Below are 21,934 nucleotides of genomic sequence, written 5' to 3'. Positions count from 1 at the left end.
CAGAATTACTAGGGGAGAAAATATAAACACTTTCATAAGCCTTTTTTTTTTTTTTTGCGGTACGCAGTCCTTTCACTGTTGTGGCCTCTCCTGTTGCAGAGCACAGGCTTCGGACGTGCAGGCTCAGCGGCCATGGCTCACGGGCCCAGCCGCTCCACGGCATGTGGCATCTTCCTGGACCGGGGCACGAACCCGTGTCCCCTGCATCGGCAGGCGGACTCCCAACCACTGCGCCACCAGGGAAGCCCTCATAAGCCTTTTGATATGTCTTGCCAAATTACCCTCAAGGAAGGATAAAGCAGTTTATTCTCCTACCATCAGTGAAAGTATTACCTCATTCTTGACAACAAGAGGCATTCCATATACAATTTTACTCTTTGTCAATTTGATAGACGAATAATGACATTTTGTTGTTGTTTTAATTTGCATGTATTTGGTTGTAAAATAAGATGATTCTTTTAGCCTTATATTATCCATATGTATTTCTTCATTTGTGAACAGTTAATTTATGCTCCTTCTTTTCTATTGTATATTCCTCATTTCTTTCTTTATGGATCCACTAAAGTTATTTAAATATCAGATATATTAGCTTTGGGTGATAGGAATGTGCATTGAAAACATGCTAGTAGAATAAATCCCAAACCATCAGTAATCATTATTCTATCTCTGGGCATTAGGGTTAGTGGTAAGAAGGAAGCTAGTTTTTCTGTTTGCCTCTGTCACCTGACTCATCTTCACCCTTTCCTGTCCTACTCTGTGCCTCAGGAGGTTGGCCTCTACACGCTGGATTCTCAAGACTCCTTTGCCCTTTATTTTCCAGTTGGTTTCGGCTAATGGGCGTCAGCGACATTATATCAGAGGTCAGGAGGAGAGAGGGGAAGGGGTGTTTGTCCTCCCCCACTCCCTGCCTGCCTTGCTGTGGTTCTGGCAGAGCCTGCCATCCCTCTGTGGTCACAGCTTCTGTCTGACAGATGGCTGTGATTCCACAGGTCCAGCTGTTGATCTAGAAACTCTTTCCGGGCCAATTTCCACCTGGGGCATCAAGAGCTTCTTGCTGCTGGTGAGCCTTAGTATTTCACCACCCCTTGTTGATTTCCTTTTCCCTGCCCACACCTCTTCCTACTGCACCTTCATTTAACTGTCTCTAGTTAAACCCCTTGAGCAGGTCTTCTGCTTCCTGCCAACACTCTGTCTCATACAGGAGGTGATTAACTTTTCATTCTAGATACTTCTGTACTGTTTATCGATTTCATTTTTTCACAATAATCATGTACTCACTTTATGATTAACTAAAATTCCTTTTTGTCTCTGGATTTGCTCTTCTGTGATTTGATAGGCATTGTCAATATTTCTATTATTACTGGCCTCTTTATTTCAATATGTAAGAGTTCATTGACTGTTATAGATTTTTAGCCATTTCATATCATCTCTATTACAAATGTCCCTCAAATCTATATTTGTCTTTTGACTCTGTTTAAAATATGTTTTGACATATAAACATCATCAAATTATATTCAATCAAATTGCCTATATATCCCTCCGTAGTCTCTGTGTATCCTGTCCCAATTCATAAGGCTTTATTATCTTAAGAATTTGTAAGTGTAGTCTCTTCAATTGTTTTCTAATATTTTAATTTAGATTTTATTTATAAGTCGGTTGATTTTCCAGTTGATGGAGAGTTTTTTGCTATTTTGAATAATATTGTTAAGAATATTCCTGTACAGTCTTGGCAGGGATATAGAATTTATTTTTTTTATGTGATGTGAGGTCGGGGTTCAGACTCATTCACAGTCAGAAAATTTAAATCAATGTAACAACAAAATATCCTTCTGCTCTCAAGAGTTTGGAAAAAAAACTGGAAAATTTAACACTTATTCCTGGTGGGCATAAGGGGAAAATTCTTGTCTCAAAAGTTACTGAAGGAAGTATAAATTTTTACAGTCCTTTTAGAAAGTAAAATGGCAATGTCTCTTAAAATTAAAAGTACACATGCTATTCAACCTAGCAATTCCACTTCTGGAAATACAACCCTTAGTATTAAAAACATCAATACATTAGGACACATATACCAGGATGTTTATAGCAACATTGCATGGGGTGGCAAAAATAAGTGCCAGTGACAAAAAAGAGTTGAAAAATCTATATATTAGAATATTTTGCAGCTGCTTAAAAGAATGAATTATAGCTATAAGAGTTAGAAGAATTTCTATGAGGTATTGTTGAGTAAGAAACAAAAGGCAAAGAGATGTGTTTCCTATGACACTATTTTTATTAAGCTAATAATGACAAAAAAGGTGTGTGTGTGTGTGTGTGCGCATGTGTGTGTGTAAGTTTGCAAATAGTTACATGAAATAGAGAAAGAGAAGAATTTACAGCTGTTTTGTTAGCACAGGTTACCTGGTTATGGGATTTTTGGAGTGGGCCCCCCAAAAATCATTGTAATAGACGAATAGAACTCCCCACTTATGCTATGATCCCTTTTTGGTTTGTTACATATATCTGCATATATATGCATAAGTAAATTAATAAAAAGATTGTATTTATATCTATTGACTCGTAAGGTTGTCAAGCACAAAATCCAAGTTGCATAGTAATGCATAAATAAAGAGCAAAGAAAACTCCTTATATGCATACATATGGTGATGTATAGTTGTATGACTTAGAAGAAGAGTCGCGTACATTCTATCACGTTGAGGGGTTGGGGGGTAATGGGGAGAAAAAACCATGGGAAGTGAGAAAACAGGGAAATGCTGGATTTTCATAGATACAATTTTATATTGTATTATTTCAATCAACGTATTTTTGTAATCTGAACATTTTAATGTAATATTTTTTAAATAGGAAAAATAAAAAAAGGGGAAGCTGTCCTATCATAGGACTATGTCTCAGGGGTGTAGGAAGGTAGATATTAACATTGTCCAAAGGAAACTGGAAAGATCTCAGAGAGGAGGCTATCTGAAACAGACCTTGGAAGAAGAGAGCAAATTCCTCAGGTAGAGAAGTAAGACATTCCAGGTAAAGCATAGAGCATGAGCGAGGGCACAGAGGTGTTAAAAAGCTCCTTGGAAATTAAATGAGCCTGGAGAGAAAGAAGTAAGTTGGGACTGTATCATAGCATACTGAGAGCTTGGGATTTTACACCACAGCTCAGGGTATCTCAGCACCATTGACATCTTGGGCCAGATGAGTCTGTTGTAGGAGGCTGTCCTGTGCATAGTAGGACGTTTAGCCGCATCCTAGATGTCTATTCATTAGATGGTAGTAGCAACCCCCTGCCTCCAGTTGTGAAAACAGAACGTGTCTCCAGATTTTGTTAAATGTCATCTTGGGGAGAAGACATCCGCCTCTACTCCCTTGAGAGCCACTGTTATAGCTGATAGGGAGTAAACAGTTTTGAAAGTACTGATTCTTAGAATAACCTTTCTGGTAGAAGACAGATTGGAGAGGGAGAGACTAGAAGCAGAGATGACTAAGGAGGCTGCTGCAGTGATCCAGGTGAGAAGGGAAGACAGCCTGGATTGGGGCAGTTGCTACACACTGGGAGGATGCACTTCCTCCTAAATTCACCTCTTATCTATTGCCTCTTCTCCGTCCCTACTGCTGCTGTCGTGGTTCAGATCACCCTCGTTATTTCTTACCTTGTCTACCTGCCTCCAGTCTCTCCCCTGCCTTCAAACCACTCTTCATGTTGCTGCCAGAAGGAACTTTCTTCAAAGCAAACCACGCTCATTCTCAGCTTAAGAACATGTTCATTTTCAGCTTAGGAACCTACAGATGGCCCTACCATTGGCAGGTAGGATCAAGATTGGCAGGTAGGATCAAAAACAGATCTCCGTGTGGAGAACAAGACCCTTCTTGAGCTGGGCGCTGCCTACTTCCCTTGTCTCCTGCCAATTTCTAGGTCATATCTCATGATGAGTGAGTTGCAATTTCTTGAATGTATCTTACCTTACCTTCCTGAATGACCTCTTTTCAACCTTTGTTTTTCTCCTCCCTCTCATCTGTCAGGACTCACCTCAAATGTTACCTTCTCTGCAAAGCCTTTTTTGCCCTGCCTAGGGTAGTGTTGAAGATTCCTTTTCTGGTTTTCAATCCTATCATGCTTATGCTGTATCATAATGCCCTGATAGTCTGTCCATCTACTCCACTTGTCTGAGTTTTTCAAGATGAAAGTTTGCTTTCTGACTCATTTTTCAAACTCAGTGTCTGGGACATACTCGGCACTTAAATCTTTTTTTTGGAAAAAGAAGGAAAGGAGGAAAGAGAAGGATTCTCTAGAACAGACGAGCACAAGCAGCAATGTGGCTATAGTAACTTAGAAATTATACAAGCAATTTTAAAAAGAGAGACCTGGAAAGGTAGAATCTCTCAAAAAATGAAGTTAATCAGTACACTTATGGTAGAGATACTTCAAGAATAGGGAAGAGTCAGTGGTAGAAGGAAGGGAGCTCTTGGGTTGTAGGATGTCTTATCTCAAAAGTCACAGAACTGTGACTGAATTTGGCCTTTGGTATATTTTCTTTAGCCCCAAATCATTGCTGTATCAATGTAAACAAATGAAAAAAAATAATATCATAGAAATATTGATTTCTGCCTTCTCGATGTGGATGGCTGAATAAGAAACAAAGAGTTGATCACATCAAGTAGACTTGAGGAGGCTGCCTCACAGCTGGACTGCAGGTCCATGGGCAGACAGGGGTCAGACATTCCCAGTACGGCAATGCAGGGTTTATGGAGACAAACTAATTGTAGACACCACCTGCAGGTGGAGGTAGAGGTTTTATTGCCCTGAATGCCTGGGTAAAGTGGTCGGACATGCAGTTAATTGAGACTGGGGACAGCAGGGGACTGATGCTCAAAGGAGAGCACCCCAGAAGCTGGAATTTCTCTAAAGCAGTGGAATCTCTGCACATCCACACTGAGGAGCCCTCTTCTCCAGAACTCTGGCTCACCCAGAGAAGCTGCTGGGATCATATCATAAGGGAGCCCGTGAAGGGTCTGTAACATGCTGGCCACTGAGTACGAACTGTGCTCTAAGATAGCAAACGTTTGCTTAGGTGTCTCATGCACAGTGTTTTATGAATTAAAGAGAAGAACAATAATGGCACTTTACTCTGAATTCCCTGAGAAAAACTAATCAGCAACCAAACCTGGAATCGATTTTTTTTTTTTTTTTTTTGCTAGTTCAATACTTAATGTTACATGTTAAGCAACAGGATTTTACAATTCACTAGTCCTTCACTTACAGGGAATTAAGCAATAAAAATCCATTCTCCTCCCAAATGCCAGGAGCCAAGGCTGTGCACTAGTGAGTGAGTGAACCGATCGAGTGATTCAGTCAGCACATTGATTTCTTCTTTTTCCAAATACCTATTTCTTTGCTATATGTGGAGACTCCTTAATAGACTCCAAGAGCTGTTTCTTCTTACCTTCTGTAATTCTTTGCCTTCTTTTCTTCTCTCCCCAAGCCTGAGGCTCAGGAACCTACGGGTGTCCGTGTTATTAAAACTTTTGGAAACAAGAGCAACGTTGCCAGAGATATCTTGTGTCAGGGCATTCGCCAGCAGAGTTTATAAAATCAAACATGTGGATGCCAAAGGGAGCTTCATTTGGTCTTCACAACACCCTTGTGAAATATACACTATTCTTTCATGATAATAACGTGGTGCATGTTTATAGATGAGGAGGATGAGTCACATGGAGGTTGTCAGCACCCTGATGTCACCCAGGAAGTGGGTGGCCAAGCTAGGATTTGAGCTAAACGCTCTGGCTCTGGTCCTTGACCTTAATTTTACACTATGCTTCCTCTCTGATCTTTACATATTCACATGGTGTTCTCTAGAAAGGTTTGCTGCTTTTGGTTAATTCCCATCCATCACTATTTATCTATTAAGGAAATGATACATGGTAGGTGCTCGGTGACCAGTTGTTGCATGACTTCGTTGAGAGTGTTTTGCTGCCCTAATAGGTTCTAATGATCGGCATGTCGTATAGTACAGACAGAATGGGGCAGATGTGAAGAATGGGAGATCGTGGCACTCAACAGCCTCCGAGACCACCGTTTATAAACTGCTGGTGTTTTATAGAGCTCTAAAAAGGCCTTATGCATCCTCCAGGACTTGACAGGGAAAGGCTCGCCTTGCACTGAAGGCTCTATGGAGACAGGTCAAGCAGCACATTTACATTCTGCCCAATCCCTAGAAACTCCTTGTCCATGAACCAGGGTCAGGGGTTGGATTGGAAGGACAGTTACCTCCTAAGGAAGTTCCGTCATGAGGCTCTTAGGCCACCCCATCCTAATAGGACAGGAGAGAGGGAGAGACTTATTTAAAAGACTTCAGAGTCTTCTTGAGCCAATCACGAAGGCCTCATTTGCTTGCATTATTGGTTTTTAGCTGTGTCAGTGGAGTCCTAGGTGGGCTGCAGAGGTACCTTAGGTGGCCAGGTAAAGGGGCTAAGGAGAAACATAAGCAGTTAGTATTTTCTTACCTGCTAATGAACTTGTATTACATTCATTACTCTGATAATAAACAAAAAATAAAAACAAAACAGATACAAACAAAAATACCCAGCTCTACCGTTATCAACCCCAAACACACCAATATTAACAACTACTTTTCTTTAAAGAACAATGTGCCAGGGGTTGGACTAAATATTTATAAGTGTTATGTCAGTAATCCTCCCAGATCCCTTAGGGGAAGTACAATTTTACTTCTATTGTATTTTGCTATATGTCTGTATTTTATTAAGGAATCACCCAAGTCCACAAAGCCAGTAGTTGGCAGAATCAGGGTCTGAACCCAAGTCTGTCTGGCTCCCAGCCCCATGATTGTAGCCACCTTGGTACCCGGCTGGGACTCCCTGAACTTTGTCCTGCTACCTCCTGTTGATGCTAGCCTCCTCCGTGCAGCTCTTCCCTGCACCATAAATGAATTTTGATATGGAATTTCTGTTTCCTCAGGTGCCAGCCACTATTGCATCTATGAGTATAGCCTTGTCATGCCCTGCATTGCAGTGCTGAATTGAGGGATAAGGCACAGTTTTTCTCTTCACCCATAGGAGAGAAAAGTTGAGGCTGGAGAGTTTTCTCAATGAAAGACTGTCTTTGGCTGCCTGGAATACCTTTTTCTCTGTACCCCTCACATGTACATTTGATTGGTTGACTTCTTTTTTACTATTAAAGATTTTGCCTCCTCCAGAATAAATGTAATTACACACACACACACACCACACTTGCATGCACACACGTGTATCTGGCACAGGGCCTGACTCATTAAATAGCTGCTGGATGAGTGAATGAGTGAATAAATGATTAAGTGTGCACAGTGAACATACAGATAATTCTCATTGATCTTTCCTTATAAAGAGCCAACTTCTGGCATTTATAAAAATGGGTAAATTTGCAACAAATGAAGTTTGGGCCAGGTTGCAAGAAAGTTCATGAGTCTGGGAAAGAAAATGTTGACAGAGTAAACTTCATAAAGGCTTTCTGTAGAAAACACAACAAAAGCAAAAAGCATGTGGAGTGGTTGAATGCTTACCTTGCTTGGAGGGGCGAGATGGAGTAGGCTAGCACAGCAGTTCCCCATCTTGAGTATGCAAGAGGTTAAAATGCAGATTTCCAAGCACTGCTCCCAGAAATTCTGATTTGGGGTCTGACTCAGGATTTTTCTTTTAATTTAGCAATCTTATATATTCCATTTAATATATGTCATGTACTGTTCTAAGTGCTTACACAAACTGACTCATTTAGTTTTCATAACAGCCCTGAAAAGTAAATGCTCCTATTATCATCCTGGAATGTGCTCAAGAGCAACTGGATGTAGGAACCAGGACTGAAAACAAGCAGGGGTTGTACTGTGTTTCTGATGCATTGTTGTTAGTTTCTGGGTCACAATACCAGGACACTTCCAGAAGTTCCTTCAAATCTGGTTTAAATCAGCTTATAAGCAGAATATTTTATAAAGGAATAAGTGCTGGGCAAAGATGAATTCTCTCTTTGCCCCCAAATCTTGGTAGACTCCACTTCTCCACAAACACTGATAATCATTGCATCATGTGACCATTGTCTATGGGTGCAATGCCTCCTTACTGTGAGTGTCTGGAGGGCAGGGAAGCCTTCAATTCACATTTAAATCCACCCACTCTGTCATCTTCCCACACTTAAGACTGTGCCTGGCACATAGTAGGTAGTCAATAACTTGAATAAATGAATGCATTCAGTCTTCATCGTAATCTTGTTAAAGAATTGCCTATTAGATATCAGCAATTTGCATTGTATTAGTTTCCTATTGCTGCGGTAACAAATTACAACAAATTTGGTGGCTTAAAACAATGCAAATTTATTATCTTAAAATTCTGGGCTAAAATCAAGGTGTTGGCAGAGTTGTGTTTCCTTGCCTTTGCAGCTTCTAGAGGCTGTTGGATTCCCGAGCTGATGGACCTCTTCCATCTTCCACCTTCAGTGCCAATAATCACATCACTTCAACCTCTGTTTCCATTCTCACATCTCCTTTTCTGACTCTGATTCTCTCCCCATTGGGGTGGTGTCAGGGCTTACACCATTGCCCAGCAGTGAGGCCACACCCTGTGGTGTCAGTGGTGAACACTGGGGAGCAACAACAAGGCACACCTGCCCCTCTCAGCCAGGGAGGTACCAGCAGAAGTCTAGTCCATCCCCCACTTGGCTCTCCACAGAGATTCAGTGAGGAACTTGGACTTCTGCCCCCACCCAGCAGTAAGGAGGTGGTGAGCCCCTTCCCCTGCTGAAGCAGTGTCACAGAAAGCCAGCTGGTGCAGAAAGTCCAAATAAGATGTAGAGCCTCTCATAACATAATACCCAAAATGTCCAGGTTTCAATTAAAATCACTCATGACTCTAAGAACCAAGAAAATTTCAACTTAAATGAAAAAAGGCAATCAATCAATGGCAGTATGAAAATGACAAAGAGGTTAGAATTATCTGAGAAAGATTTTAAAGTAGTTGTCACAAAAAAATGCTTCAATGAGCAATTGCAAACATATCATGAACACACACACACACAAAAGAAACTCTCAGCAAAGAAACAGATGCTCTAAAGTAGAACTAAAAGGAAATTTTAGATCTGAAAACTAGAGTAATTGAACTAAAAAGCCCAATGAATGGACTCAACAGCAGAATGGAGAGGAAATAAAGAATCAGTGAACTGGAAGACAGAACAAGAGAAATTACCAAATCTGAGTCACAGAGAAAAATGACTAAACAAAATGAACAGGTCCTCAAGGGCTAGTGGGGCTTTAACAAAGGTTCTAATATATGTCATGAAAGTCCCAGAAGAAGATGGGGCCAAAGAAGCACTTGAAGAAATAATGGCTGAAAACTTCCTATTTTTGGCAAAAGGTATGAACCTATAGATTCAAAAAGCTGATTTGTGAATCCCAAATAGGATAAATCCAAAGGAATCACACCAAGAAAAATCACAGTCAAAGTTCTGAATGCTAAAAGCAAAGGAAAAATATTGACAGCAGAGAGAAATGCCTCCTTATTCTATAGGAGAAAATAATTTGAAGCACAGAGGATTTCTCATCAGACAAGGAGAACAGAAGGACGTGGTACAACATTGTCTTTCAAGCTGAAAGAAAATAATTGTCAACTCAAAATTTTAACTAGTGAAACTGTCGTTCAGGAATGAAGGAGAAATCCAGACGTTCTCAGACGAAGGGTAACTAAGAGAATTTTTTATCAGCAGATCTGCCTAAAAAAGGAAGATTTCTAAACGCTTTTAAAAGAAGGTCTCTAAACAGAAAGAAAACTGTAAAATAAAAAATCTTGGACTATCAGGAAGAAAGAAAGAAGGTAGTAAACAAAAATATGGGTAAATATAATAGATTTTCCTTCTCTTCTTGAGTTTTCAAAGTTGTATTTGTTGAGGGAAGAGAAAATTATAACACTGATGTGGTTTTTTTGCGGTACGTGGGCCTCTCACTGTTGTGGCCTCTCCCGTTGCGGAGCACAGGCTCCGGACGCGCAGGCTCAGCGGCCATGGCTCACGGGCCCAGCCGCTCCACGGCATGTGGGATCTTCCCGGACTGGGGCACGAACCCGTGTTCCCTGCATTGGCAGGCGGACTCTCAACCACTGCGCCACCAGAGAAGCCCTACTGATGTGGTTTTAAATATATGTAAAGGAAACATTTAAGATGATTATATTATAAGTGGAGAGGATAGAGAGAGTAAGATTTCACTTGAATTGGTAAAATAACAACATTAGAAAACTGTGATAAATTTTGTATATGAAAGGTGATATTGAGACCAATCACTAAAAAAGCCACACAAGGAGATACTCTCAAAAGCACTACAGATAAATCAAAATGGAATTCGTAAAAATACTCAAATAACCACAGACTATGTTTTCTGATCACAAGGGAATCAAGCTGGAGGTCAGTTACAGGAAAATATCAAAAAATTTCTGAACAGTTTGAAAATAAACAGTACAATTTTAAATAATCCATGGATCAAAGAGAAGGTTTCAACAGAAATAAAAATAAATTGAGTGGAATGAAAATGAAAATAAAACATATCAAAAATTGTGGAAAACAGCTAAAGTAGTACCGAGGGAAATTTATAGCATTAAATGCATACATTAGAAAAAATGGAAAAGCCTCAAATCAATAAACTCCCACCTCAAGAATTCAGGAAAAGAAAAGCAAAATAAACCTTAAAAGAGCAGAAAAGAAAGAAAGAAAAAAGAAAGAAAATGATAAAGGTATAAAGCACAGTTGGTAAATTAAAAGCAGAAAAAATAGAGAAAATCAATGAAACAAAGGATTTCATTTGTATAATATTCTTGAAATGACAGCTTTGCAGAAATGGAGACCAGATTGATTGGTGTTTGCCAGAGGATAAGGAAGGGGTCAAGGTTGGGGGAACAGTGGATGTGGCTTTAAAAGAGCAACGTGAGGGATTTCTGTGGTGATGGAAATGTTCTGTATCCTGACTGCGGAATGTCAATATTCTGGCTGTGTCATCGCACTATTTATTTTGCAAGATGTTACCACTGGGAGAAACTGAGTCAAGCATGTGTGGGATCTTCTTTGTGTTATTTCTTACAACTGTATGTGACTCTACAAATATCGCAAAAGTTTAATTTTGAAAAAAGATGTAGAGGGCTTTTACCATTACACTTGGCTCTGGTCAGCACTTTTAGGATAAAGTAAGTATGGGTTAGAATCATTGTCCAGCTTCTTGGATGTCTGACCTTAGATCATGCAGGAAACTGCAGGGCTCCTTAGTTCACTTACCTGGAAAATGGGGAGAGTAAGTCAAGCCTGACTTAGAGGAGGATCCCAGGGTGTGATGAAGCCATGTAGGCTTTACAGAGTCTAAGTCCTGGAACCTAGAAGAAAGAGACCATGACCTGAACGAACTTTAGGGTTGATCTGAACTGAGGTCTGGGGGGCCATGAAAGTGGGCTTCAGCTTAAGAAGAGGAGGAGTGGGCGTTGAGATTCCCAGAAGAGAGACCTCTTCCTGAGGAGTGATCCTGGCCTCTTTGATTTATGGGGAAATGCAGCATTGACTAGGGCAGCAGCACTCTGAGATAGTATGTCAAGATCAAGGCACTAAAAAAAAGCTTTGATAAAAAAAAAAACCCACTTAATGGGCCACTCCAATTTCCAACAGAGAATAAAGCGGTAGACATGTCCCTGATTGTCAAGGACAGAACCCCTTAAATGAATTGCTTTAGTTCAGTGAGTATAAAGGGGAAGAGAGGAGAGGTGACTTGTTTTCTCCTCGACGTACCACGCCTGCCTCATTCTGCCCTAGGTCTGCAGTGTTAGCTCAGTAGGACCACACCTGGTATTGGTGAAGTTGGATTAGGCACTGATTTGCTGTGTGAAGTTGCATACATCTTTCAGTCTTTCTGATCCTCAGGTTGTACTATTGCTCCAAAAGTATGTACATGTGCTCCCCTATCTACATAATATGGAAATGCGTGGACTTGGAGATCAGGTGGGTTTGCATTAAGGTCCTGGCTTTGGGACCTTGGGCACAGTGGGGGGATTCGAGTTCCGTGAAGGCAGGGACAATATCTTCCTTTTCACCTACTGATCTCTAGCACTTGGAATAAGACCTATCACTGAGTCAGTGCTCGGTGAACGTTTGTGAATAAACTAACAGCTCTCTTCCTTATTTATCCTATCAGGCATATGCCTGGACTCATTCTTCTCTGCCTAATACTCCAGGCAGTCCCTCCACTGACCTTCTCACTCGAAAGCTGGGAGACAATGGTGTTTGTTGCGGTTCACATCCCAGTCTCCCGATTTGGGCCCTGTTTCCATAGTTGTGCCCAGGTGGTGGAAGGGAAGACAGACTAGGAAAGGTCAAGAAAGGTCTATGTGAATAGATCTCACTTTCTGGAGTTCTCTGTCAGGAAGGGCATGGAGCTGGTACCTTCTTCTCATTCAGGTTGCGGGGATGTTTGTGATACAGGAAATCTGAGGACTAATCTGATGCTGGAGGACAAAAACAGGGCATTTGGAATCAAGGAGAGCAAGGAGCTCAATGCCAGTTCTCTTCCTTGTCAGCTCTGGGTCCTGAAAAGACATTTATTGACCACCTGCTGGGTGGAAAGCACTGTTTTAAGCACAAGGAATACAGTAGAGAGCCAAAAGGGCAAAAAGACCTCTGATCTCCTGGATCTAACATCCCAGTTCAGGGAGACAGATGGTCACTGTCATCATATAAATAATTAAAATAATTCCAGATAATAATAAATGCTCTGAGGGACATGAGTGTATCATTTAACGTGTTGATACTGTTAGGGGGAACCACTGACCGATACCACCTGCCCTGGCCAGACACGATAGTCGCCACTTGCATGTGTTATCTTACAACAGGAGGTCCTGGTAAGGAACGCGGAACTAACAAGCTACCAGAACTGTAAGAATTTGGGTAAGGTCAAAAGGAGAGAGGAGATGCCAGTCTATGTCCTGCCAACCTCCCAGAATCCTTCTCCCTGGAATCCATCTTGGCTGAGCGATGCGCATGGCAGCAGGGAGGACCCTGAGTCAGAATGATTGGCCAGAGACCACCCGGGAAATTAACCCAATTACCATAAAACCCGAGACCGCGAGTCACGTGGCAGAGCAGTTCTCCCGGGTTCCCTTACCTGCTGCTCTCCTCCCGGGCGCCCCTTCCCAATCAAGTCTCTTGCTTCGTCAGCACGTGTGTCTCCTCGGACAGTTCATTACTGAGTGTTAGACAAGAGCCCACTCTCGGGCCCTGGAAGAGGTCCCCCTTCCTGCAACAATACAACAGATATTTATCAAGCACCTACTCTGTGTCAGTTGCTGTTCTAGACGCTGGAGATACAAAGAGTGAAAATAATAGACTCTATTCTCAGAATCTACCTTCTAATAGGAAAAGATGGATGATAAAAAATGAACATAGATGTTGGGTGGTGATGAGAATTATGCCAACAAATAAAGCAGATGAGGTGAAAATACATCTGTGTATGTGTGCCTGTATTGAGTGCATTTTATTTCAGACAAGGTGGGTCTGGAAAATTCTACTTGGTAAGGTGACAGGCATTTCAGCAGTGACATAACTACTCCTAAGATCAGTTTCTGCTGAAAATGTGGAACCTGGAATTTATTTAGTTTTTAGGTTGTAGAGAGAGGATTAAATGAGGTGCTAAGTTTGAAGGTACCTGACAAGGTGCCTGGAACATAGAGGACATTTAGGAAGTGATGGCTAGTACTATTATTGTCGTTAATGTTATTGTTATGACTATAGGTGGCCCATGGTTGCTGTGATGGTCTGTGAAAACTGAGTCAGAATCAGTGTTCCTTCCATTAGTGTCTCAAGGGAACATATCTACATGAAGAGAAGGAAGAGCTCGGGAAAAAGAAAACTGGGTTTTTTTTTTTTTTTTCTTTTTCCACAGTGACAGTAGCATCTGCTGGAGGCTGAAATCTTAATTAACTCAGACAGGGGAGTGTTCCTATTTCTAGGCTTTTCAACGTGTGATGTTCACGGAACCAGCAGGGCTGCTGGCTGTGTGCCTTAAGGTGGCTGAGTGAAGAGCCGGTAACGCCTCCAAGTGTGGGGCAGGCCTCGTATGTGTGGGGCGAGGATGCTCTGGCTGTCTGGTGTTCCCCAAGGCATGGGAGGAGCGGGCTGTCTCCACCTTGCTCAGCCACTCCACTCATTTTCCACCGCCTGGATCCAGCTCAGCGTATTTCGTAATTGGCTCAGCCACCTAGAGAAACTACACAATCAGATGCCGGGTGGTGAGGAGAATGCAGATATGTGTTCGTAAGACTAATGATGAAAAAATGCGTCGAAGCCCCGCAAGGAGGCTTCTAGCACGATAGCAGCCCTTAGTGACCACTCCTCTGAACACCTTTGCCTTACAACTGGGAAAACCGCGCTATTTATTGCCATGGCCAAGACTGCACACGTGAATTCATGACGAACTAGGAGTCAAGAATCAGATCCATGTTTTTCAAACTGAGGGTCACAAAAATCTCCGGGATGATGATACAATGATCAGTCTGTATTTAAGCAGGAAGAGAGAAATGACTTCAAGTATTTAAAACAGAAAGGATGTAATGGAGGGAATTATTTACCCAGATGAAAGAGATGATGAGACCAAACATAAGATAATAAGGTGACCCAGAGATTAGATACAGCAGGAAATTACTGCCAACTCTGCGCCAGAGAGGTAAAAAGAAGGGGCACCTGGCAGAAGCTGGAACCATGAGGATGTGCCTGGGAAGAGCTGAAGCCATGGAAGGTAGACAGCTCCTGCCCCAGAAACCATCTGCACAGAGTAGAAAGGGAGGAACGTCCCATGTCTCCTTTCTCCTTGCTATCCCATATCCTGCCAGTGCCTGCCTTTGACCAAACCCAATAGGAATCCAGCTACATTAGAAATGTAGAGGAGGAAAAATAATTTTCCATCTAACCTTCTAGGTTCTTGGCTGAGACACCTCCTGTAATACCAGACAGATAAACAGGGGAAAAACAAATGAAAGTTTAATAACATGTATACATGGGAGATACCCAGAAAAATAGTAACTCCCCCAAACGGCCAAAGCCATCACCTTAAATACCATTTTCAGGGAAAGACAAAAGATGATGGGGGGGAGGCAAAGGCAGACTCATAAGTATTTTTAAAATAATTTCTAGACACATATGTTTCTCATAGTACACCTTTTCAATAAAGCACAAGACATGTTTACTAACAAACCCAAATTTATCTTTTGGTTCCTCTGTAATAGGAAGCCCAAAGTAGATAAACTTATATTCAGTAATTAATGTTCAATATTTTATCTTATTTGAAAATGATCTAGACATCAATAAGTTTTCATCATTAATTTAACTTAGCAAAATCCTAAAGTGTCAACTTACCAAAAGATTTTGAAAGCTATTTTTAAGTACACATATCATAAATCATAATTATTGCACCTAAAATCTCTCATCTTACTTATATCTGTATAATTTATTTGCTTTTAACAATTATGATATGAAAATTTTATCATACCAATATATTTTTCTTGCTGACAGATTTTTGTAAGAGAGATAGCATGAGCTTACTTGACTAGTAAACCCAGGTGGAATAAAAGTTTTTAATTTAATGTTGATAACTCTAAGACATGCCTATTTTAATTAAACCAACAAATTTAAATAAGCTTTAATAATTAGTATTTTCCCAGCCCATGTAAACCTCATGAAAAGCATTTGGGTTAGTTTTCATTATATTACTGAGAACTTTAGGAATACTTAACTTATAAGTGTTTAATTCTAAACCAATTAAATACAACTCTTTATAAATTAATTTTGGTAATACCACCCAGAGGCAGAAAAATATCACACATCTAAAAGATACATATATATACACATACACAGACATACATACATATATATACACACAGACAGACATACATATATATACACATACTCAAACAGACATACATATATATACACATACACAAACAGACATACATATATATACACATACACAGACATACATACATATATATACACATACACAGACATACATATATATACACATACACAGACAGACATACATATATATACACATAGACAGACATACATATATATACACATACACAGACAGACATACATATGCAGCAGAGATCTTACAGCTTTTGTTTTTGAAAAAAATTAGTCATGAGTTGAGTAAAACAGTACAAAACTCACTAGCCTTCCAAAGTTGATGGCTTTAGCCCCTTATGAGAAGAGAATAAGAAACCACTGACATTTTTCCAACTGGGCTAATAGGTGTTGGTACATTAAAACACTAGTTTTCTGGTGAAATAAATATTAATATATTTATAGATGAGAAGGATCTGTCTCTAAGGCTCTTTTTCATTTTTTTATTAAGGTATAATTTATATACATTAAATTCAACCTTTATATGTGAATTATTTTTATATATTGTGCTCAAAGGTATCAAATCTTTGGACTATAAATGTCTTGCATGTAAGGATTATGTCTTTTAAAAATTAAAAAAGGTTTTTTTGTAATACCCTGTAGATGTTTTTTTAAAAAGGTCATAGGTGCCTTCCTTCCCTGTTTTCATAACCTTTCAATAGAGGACTTTGCAGCTCCATCAAGAGGTGGGGTTTGTAACCCTTCCCTTGAATCTGGGCTGGTCTTGTGACTTGCTTAGGCTAATAGAATGTGACAGAAGCAATGCTATACCAGTTCTGAGCCTAGGCGAAAAGAGATTTTGTAGCTTATTTCCCCTATTGGGACTCTACCAGTCATCAATGAAAGCCTCGGCTAGGTTGCTGAAGGTGACACTGTTAGAGATGAACCATCTCAGCTGAGTCCATCGTAGGCCAGCGACTCTCAGCTACCCAGCAGCTGACCACAGATGCCCAAATGAGCCCAGGTGAGACCCAAAGAGACACCCCATTGATCTCAGTCTAATTTGCCAACCCATGGTAACCGAAAGACAGTTGTTTTAAGCCACTAAGTTTAGGGAAGCTTTGTTACATAGCAAAAGCTAACCAATACATACCCGGTAGAGTCAGCAAATTTTCATGCCTATCACAACATGTCACTTTACAGGCAGCTCTGTCATTTATGCCGGTGTGACCTTGGGTAAGTCATTCCTGCTGCCTCCCTCCATCTTTAAAGGAGGACCAAAAATCTAACTTACCTTCCACGGTTGTGAGGATTGAAAAAGATGAAATCAATGCTGAGAGTAAATGGCAGGGGAGTGGGGGGGCTGCTGTGTTAGAGTTGATGACCTTCAAGTTTCCTTGCAGACTTGAGGGTTTACATGGACTGTATAAATACAGGTTATTAGTATTACCATCATGCAGAGAGTAGACACATAATCAATATCGATGACACTATTGGAATAAAATTGCTAAGACCGGAAAGTGAAAGGAGATCATTTTTTCCGGGGCCCATTCACAACATTCAGACCTGTGTTCTGGAAACATTTAGGAAACAATTGTGAAAGGTGACAAAGCGGACCCTCCCACATATGGACACAAAAACTCACACGGTCCTTGAATCTTGTTGTGTTTAAAGACTATCTGGAAGGTAAAAGGAACAAGAAGAAAGTCTGGGAGCAGTTTCTGACTCTGCTCCCATACTTCTTCAGAGGGTAAGGAGCAAGGACCGAGAATTTCCCATGGCAACTCTGAAGTTAACGCTTTGTAAACAGTCAAGCCCCCGAGGACTGACCCTAGTCATTAATAATGCAACAACAGCTGCAAGAATTGCAGTCCTCCCATCACACAGTGTTGATTTGGCCCTGATGAATCAGCTTGCCATGGTGGGTGTGCTTCCCTAGAAAAATAAACGGACCCGGAAGCCTTGAGACCACTTGGTGCCTGACCCTCCCCAGGCCAATTCCTTTTAATGAGTTTTTCCAGCCCATGCAAATGTGGCTGGGAAGTCAGAGAGGACCGTCTGAGTCTTAGGACCCGCAATCATCCTGAGGATAATCATTCATTCATTCATTCATTCATTCCTAATATCAAGACAATTGTGGGTAAGAATGTGGATAGTAGCTAAGAGCTTGGGCTCTAGAACTAAACTTCTTGAGGCAGAATTCCAGCTCTAGCACTCTGTGGCAGTGTGACTTTGGGGAAGATATTTGACTTCTCTGAGCTTACTATCTCATCTATAAAATAGGAATAATGATGATAACAACAACAATGAACTCCTTGGATTATGGTGAGGGTAAATTTTTTAATATGTGAAAAGCACTTAGAATCATGGAGGTGTAAGGACTCCATTAGTCTTTATTATTCTTATTTTTACTATATATTAAGATTTCACTGTGTGCAAGATTCCATAATAGGAGGTGGACAGGCTGTGAGAAAGTAAATGTAAAATGACCTTGTCCTCATAAAGTTCACATTCTTTATCAGGGGTCCCCAACCCCCGGGACGTGGACTGGTAGCGGTCCACGGCCTGTTAGGAACCAGGCCGCACAGCAGGAGGTGAGCGGAAGGTGAGCAAGCGAAGCTTCATCTCCCGCTCCCCATCGCTCCCCATCACTCGCATTACTGCCTGAACCATCCCCAGCCCCACCATGGAAAAATTGTCTTCCACGAAACCAGTCCCTGGTGCCAAAAAGGTTGGGGACCGCTGCTCCAAAGGAAAAGAATGTTTAGTGGCTAAGCAAATAAGAGAATAAAGAACTTACAGGTTTCTAGGAGTGCAGTGGAGGAAAGGAATGGGGAAATGTGGAGGACAGATGATTGGGACAGTCTTCATCTGAGACCTGAGTGACGAGAAGGAGCCAGCCAGGAGAGGTGGAGAAAAAGAGTTCAAGATAGAGAGAAGAACAAATGCAAGGGCTCTGAAGCATGGAGAAGCTAGACATTTTCAAAGAAAAATGGGGTTTAGTGAGAGATGAGCACAATAATAGGGGTGCCAAGAAGTAGGCAGAGATATTTGTGACAACATGGTTGTATCTGGAGGACATGATGCTAAATGAAATGAGCTGGACATGGAAAGACCAATACAGCATCATCTCACTTATATGTGGAATCTAAAGTAGCAGAGGTAGCATGGTGGTTGTCATGGGCTGGGGAAATGGGGAAGTATTGAGGTGAATGGTCAAAGGGTACAAGGTTTCGTTGTGCAAGGTAACAAATACTGGAGAGCTAATATACAGCACAGTGCCTATAGCTAACAATACTGTATTATATACTTAAACATTTCTGGGCTTCCCTGGTGGCGCAGTGGTTGGGAGTCCGCCTGCCGATGCGGGGGACACAGGTTCGTGCCCCGGTCCGGGAAGATCCCACGTGCCGCGGAGCGGCCGGGCCCGTGAGTCATGGCCGCTGAGCCTGCGCTTCCGGAGCCTGTGCTCCGCAACGGGAGAGGCCACAACAGTGAGAAGGCCCGCGTACCACAAAAAAATAAATAAATAAATAAAATAAATTTCTAAGAGAGCAGATCTTATGCTAAGCACTCGTACCACTAAAAAAATACTAACAATAACGATAATCATAATGATAATGATTAAACAGGCAGGAGGAACATTTAGGAGGAGATGGATATGTTTCTGGCTTTGATGGTGGTTATGGTTTCATGGGTGTATACCTATCCCTAAACTCATTGATTTGTATACATTAAATACATACTGCTTTTCAAATGTCAATCACACCTCAATAAAGTTGTTTAAAAAAAGAAGGCGGCAAGGGGCTGTTCATGTACCCTATGGCAAAGATGTAAAAATAAAAATAAGTAAAATGTGAACAGTTTTTAAATGCATAGGTTGGATATATTCTATCTAATTACATGTGATTTTATTTTGTTTATTTGCATTTTACTGGGTTTAAGAGAGATCAAACGACTTTTGCAAAGTCATATAGTCCTCTGCTCTTTACCCTGAACTCTGTAGGTTCTCTGGCACCTGTTCAGCTATGTACCTCGTCTTCCAATAACTCGCTTAGGTCTACCTGGCTTTTATGACACATTTTTGGCTCTGTACTCCCTATCCTTTCTCTCACTTCTTTTAGATGATTTCATATTTCAGTGCTGGAAACGACAGACAGCAACTGGGAAGAACTAGTCTTAGAAATACGACTCCCCCAGCTCCTGTTCTTCTGAAGTTAGTTTCTAGTAACTTCCACCTGTTGGTCTTTGGGGGTCAAAGAAAGACATATTCACCATGTTAATGAAAGTCCTTCAGGTATAAGGAGTGCGTTCTAGTATTCAGTTTTGTATAGTAAGGACATAGTTGACCTAGAGACAGTGATATCACTGGTGTTCAAGCAAAGGATTAAAGGCATCCATAAGGAATGAGTGTTTGCGTGTGTGTGCATCACACATGCATGTGTAATGGCAACATCACAGGCTGTGGGGAACATGGAACAAAGGGTGTCAACTTTTGGAACCTCAGTTACTCACTTGTGAAAAGGAATGAAAAATTGTATCCCAATATTCTAGCAACAGAACCTTATTACATGCTGAGTATATGCAAGGTACTGTTCCACTGTATATTTATGTACCCTTTAAACCTTTATGTACATTTTTACCTCTATGTAAACCCAATGAGGCAGGGTTACTGTTACTGCTCCCATTTCAGAAATGATGTTGTTAAAGTATGAAAGAGTCAAATTAACTTCTCCAAACTCACAAAGTTAGGAAGTGGCTAAACTAAAGTTCAAACCCATACCGTCCTGCCCCAGAACTCCTGTTTGTAATGGATAAGAAAGGTGTTTGGTGCATATTATGTGCTTAACATTCTTTAGAACCCTTCTTCCCACTTTCTCCATGGAGCTGACTGCTGAATAGAGAGGGATCAAGATGATATTGGGAAGTGTATTTATGTCCATGCCACTCTCTCACTTTGTCACAGCTTACCCTTCCCCCTCCCCGTATCCTCAATTCTATTGTCTAGTAGGTCTGTGTCTTTATTCCCATCTTGCCCCTAGGTTCTTCATGACCTTTTTTTTCTTAGATTCCATATATATGTGTTAGCATACGGTATTTGTTTTTCCCTTTCTGACTTACTTCACTCTGTATGACAGACTCTAGGTCTATCCGCCTCACTACAAGTAACTCAATTTCATTTCTTTTTATGGCTGAGTAATATTTCATTGTATATATGTGCCACATCTTCTTTATCCATTCATCTGTTGATGGGCACTTAGGTTGCTTCCATGTCCTGGCTATTGTAAATAGAGCTGCAATGAACATTTTGGTACATGACTCTTTTTGAATTATGGTTTTCTCAGGGTAGATGCCCAGTAGTTGGATTGCTGGTTTGTACGGTAGTTCTATTTTTAGTTTTTTAAGGAACCTCCATACTGTTCTCCATACTGACTGTATCAATTTACATTCCCACCAACAGTGCTCTACCAAACGTAAAACAGATAGCTAGTGGGAAGCAGCCGCATAGCACAGGGAGATCAGCTCGGTGCTTTGTGACCACCTAGAGGTGTGGGATAGGGAGGGTGGGAGGGAGACGCAAGAGGGAGGAGATATGGGAACATATGTATATGTATAACTGATTCACTTTGTTATAAAGCAGAAACTAACACACCATTGTAAAGCAATTATACTCCAATAAAGGTGTTAAAAAAAAAAAGATGATATTGGGGCTTGGATGGTGTGGGGCTGATTTGAAAAGTGTAAGTTATTTCCTAAGGGGATTAAATAAGCAAACTTGAATTATGATTCCTTCTTCAAGATTTCGTGATGTTCATAATCAGAAAAATTGAATACTTGTGTAATCCAAGTTTAAGAACTTGTTAGTGTGTACGTGATATCAAACAAATGATTAAACCTACAGTGCTGTAAAGGACAACTTTGGAATGTCAGAGCAAGTGATAAAACTAGGAAGGAAGGCACAAGAAGATAGAGAGATAAAAGACTTTAGGACAATGGAGAGGTGTGTAGGAACTGAACATCCAGTGACAAGGAATGCAGTGGTGGGGAAAGAGG

The sequence above is a fragment of the Neophocaena asiaeorientalis genome, unplaced genomic scaffold (assembly GCF_003031525.2).
Source record: "Neophocaena asiaeorientalis asiaeorientalis breed wild unplaced genomic scaffold, Neophocaena_asiaeorientalis_V1.1 scaffold91, whole genome shotgun sequence".
Classification (NCBI taxonomy): domain Eukaryota; kingdom Metazoa; phylum Chordata; class Mammalia; order Artiodactyla; family Phocoenidae; genus Neophocaena; species Neophocaena asiaeorientalis.
This window is presented reverse-complemented; position numbering follows the sequence as displayed.